This window comes from Epinephelus moara, chromosome 23 (assembly GCF_006386435.1).
Source record: "Epinephelus moara isolate mb chromosome 23, YSFRI_EMoa_1.0, whole genome shotgun sequence".
NCBI classification, from domain to species: domain Eukaryota; kingdom Metazoa; phylum Chordata; class Actinopteri; order Perciformes; family Serranidae; genus Epinephelus; species Epinephelus moara.
The window spans coordinates 21177331-21180618 of record NC_065528.1 but is presented as its reverse complement, the minus strand read 5'-3'; the positions used below and the strand labels follow the sequence as shown (position 1 = coordinate 21180618).

At 40.0% G+C, this 3288-nt stretch overlaps 1 protein-coding gene and 1 long non-coding RNA gene across 3 annotated transcripts in view; both read left to right on the top strand.

Annotated features, from left to right (window-relative positions):
* Positions 1–3288, top strand: part of LOC126384645 (sodium- and chloride-dependent betaine transporter-like) — a 65155-nt gene that overhangs the window by 30139 nt on the left and 31728 nt on the right. The gene's annotated exons all lie outside the window — the stretch shown is intronic.
* The window catches only part of LOC126384647 (uncharacterized), a 5693-nt gene that overhangs the window by 1627 nt on the left and 778 nt on the right, over positions 1–3288 (top strand). The window lies entirely within an intron of this gene.

Here is a 3288-nt window from a genome sequence, read left to right as displayed (position 1 = left end):
GTGACCATAGCAACAGTAACCATGGTGTGTGACATGGTTACTAACCCTTATAATAACTTATATAACTTATCTTCCTGTATTACTCCTAATAAAAGCACGCTGCCCTGGTTGACGTGTGACAACCAGTGGAACAGTGGTGAGGAATTCTTCTTAACATTTAAGCTTGTTTGAAAACATCTGTATTTGATTTACAGTGTGTTTATTGCTCGTGGTCTTCAGGAAAAGCTTTACATTTTAACATTTTGAAGCATGCAACATCCATCTGACTTTCACCTCTCTTTGCTCAGCCTCGTAGCTGCATGTCACAGGGGCCCCCATTTTTGGTCTCCGAGCTACAATCTCACTTCACTTGATGATTACACTGACGATTACAGTGCAGAGTAAGTTGCAGTTATTTCTCAAGCAATACTGTATGAACTATAATAAATTAGAATTTTGTGACACATCCCGAATGCATTGAGAATTCACTGTACTGATGTTTAACATAAAAAAAATTGATGAAATGATATGGGATTAAACTAACACTATGAATTGTCTCCTTGGGAAAATTTGAGGGTAAAAAGTACACCTAATAAATTAAATGACCTGTCAAGCATAGTTAAAAGGTCACTTAAAGATAAGAAAGAATGACTAGCCAGCTCACTCAGTGTGAAAGTCCATGGTACAGGCAGGCAGACCAAAAATGTATCCGACTCCAACTGTAGTTAAAAATCCTTCATTAATACATGGATAACCAACGTGTTTCCACTAGAGAGGGTGAAAATGCTGGGGGGACCCTGAGGTATTCCCAGGCCAGACGAGATATATATATACCCAGGACACCTAGGACACCGAGGCATCCTAGTTAGATGCCCGAACCACCTCAACTGACCCCTTTCGACACAACGGAGCAGCGGCTCTACTCCGAGCTCCCTCTGGATATCAGAGCTCCTCACCCTGTCTTTAAGGCTGAGCCCAGCCACCCCATGGAGGAAACTCATTTCCACAGCTTGTATCAGCATTCTCATTCTTTCGGTCACTACCCAGAGCTCATGACCATAGGTGACCCTCACATGTGCTCTTAAATTGCACACCTGTTTTTAATGCATTTTACACCCTGATGAAGCCTCTCTAGTGGAAACATGTTGGTTATCCACGTATTAATAAAGGAGTTTTAACTACAGTCAGAGTGCCAAGGATGTATTTTTGGACGGCCTGCCTTTCCTGTGGACTTTAACACTGAGTGAGCTGCCCAGTCGTTGTTTTTTATCTTTAAGTGACTCTTTGCCTCATCCTTGAAGAGCACCTGATTTTTTTTACAACTATCTACACGGAATCTTAACCCAGTGCAGCACTCTCTAGTATTTCCGTATAATTAAAAGGTGTTGGGGTGTCAAATAACAGAATACTGCCACAGTGAAATAATGGACATTTTAGGAGATGTGGTTATTTGCTTGAGATATTAGAATGTTAGAAGGTAAGTTCGATGCCAGTCTCATCAGGTGAATATGAAGTTACAGCCAGCAGGCTAGCTTAGCACAAAGACTGGGAATGGGTAAAAAGCTAGCTTAGCGCAAAGACTGGAAATGGGTAAAAAAGCTAGCTTAGCATAGCGCAAAGACTGGAAATAGGTAAAAAGCTAGCTTAGCGCAAAGACTGGAAATGGGTAAAAAAAAGCTAGCTTAGCTTAGCGCAAAGACTGGAAATAGGTAAAAAGCTAGCTTAGCTTAGCACAAAGACTGGAAATAGGTAAAAAGCTAGTGTAGCTTACTGCAAAGACTGGAAATGGGTAAAAAGCTAGCTTAGCTTAGCGCAAAGACTGGAAATGGGTAAAAAAAGCTAGCTTAGCTTAGCGCAAAGACTGGAAATGGGTAAAAAGCTGCTTAGCACAAAGACTGGAAATAGGTAAAAAGCTAGTGTAGCTTACTGCAAAGACTGGAAATAGGTAAAAAGCTCCCTCTATAAAGCATGTAAACATATTCTAGTAGAAACCTTAAACAGAAGTATGAATCTGAAAATGAGCATGATACGTCCTCTTTAAAACAATAGAGAAGCATTACTAAGAAGTTTATTTAAACCTTTTTTTCTATGCTTTTTTATTCTTCTTCAGGCATGAACATTTTTTTTTCAATGTTCATTAAAAAAAACCATGCATTTTTCAAGGGGTTTTCACACGTCCACTCGGGTGGACCACATGCATTTAAGTTTACTGAATGCAACTTAAAGAAATATAAACCAATGAAAAAAATATATAAATGCAGTTGAACTAGGCTATATAATTTTTTTCAATATGCAAAATTTCTACAAAAAATGTGTCTGTAAAACTGTAAATTACATTCTAGTAACAGAAATTGATTGATTTACAGTAGGTGGCAGTGTATGGCATGACGCACTAGGGTCCAGTGTAGTGGCTTAAAACAAGAGCATCAAAACCCATGTACAAGAAAATGGCTTTTACACTACAGAGAACACTGTGTGTGAAAGGGTTAATTTGAACTCATTTTACTTACTTTTTAAATATTTCCAGGTTTGAGAAAGAGAGGAGGACAGAGGAGTTCTGGCTGTGAGAAACACACACACACACACACACACACACACACACACACACACACACACACACACACACACACACACACACACACTTATCTTCCTAAAATATGTGAAACAGCTTTGACAGGAATATCACCTCCCCAGCATGCTTTTCTTTGGGTGGAACATTTCTCTCTGCCTCCAAGATAACAAGAGGCCATCTCTGCTGTCGGGGAGCTGAGTGAACATGATGTTAATGATGGAAAAAAAATAAAAAAATCTGTAGATATCACGTGATAACCTCCTGATTTGCTGTGAGAACAGAACAGAACATAACAGGAAATCGACTGTGCTGCACGATGAGAACAATATGTGCTCTTATTTTCTCAGCAGATTCTGTTAAAGCCACCCAAGCCGGCCATCTGTATTCATGGTGCAGATGTTTGTTCCTATTACTGTTTTTGAATGTATTGCCAAAGCACACTCACCAGCCACTTTAATAGGTACACCTTGCTAGTACCAGGTTGGTACCCTTTTGCCATCAGAGCTGCCTTAATTCTTTGTGGCACAGATTCAACAAGGTGCTGGAAACATTCCTCAGAGATTTTGGTCCATATTAACATGATAGCATCGCAGTTGCTGCAGATTTGTCGGCTGCGCATCCATGATGTGAATCTCCTGTTCCACCACATCCCAAAGGTGCTCTATTGGATTGAGATCTGGTGACTGTGGAGGCCATTGGAGTACAGTGAACTCATTGTCATGTTCAAGAAACCAGTT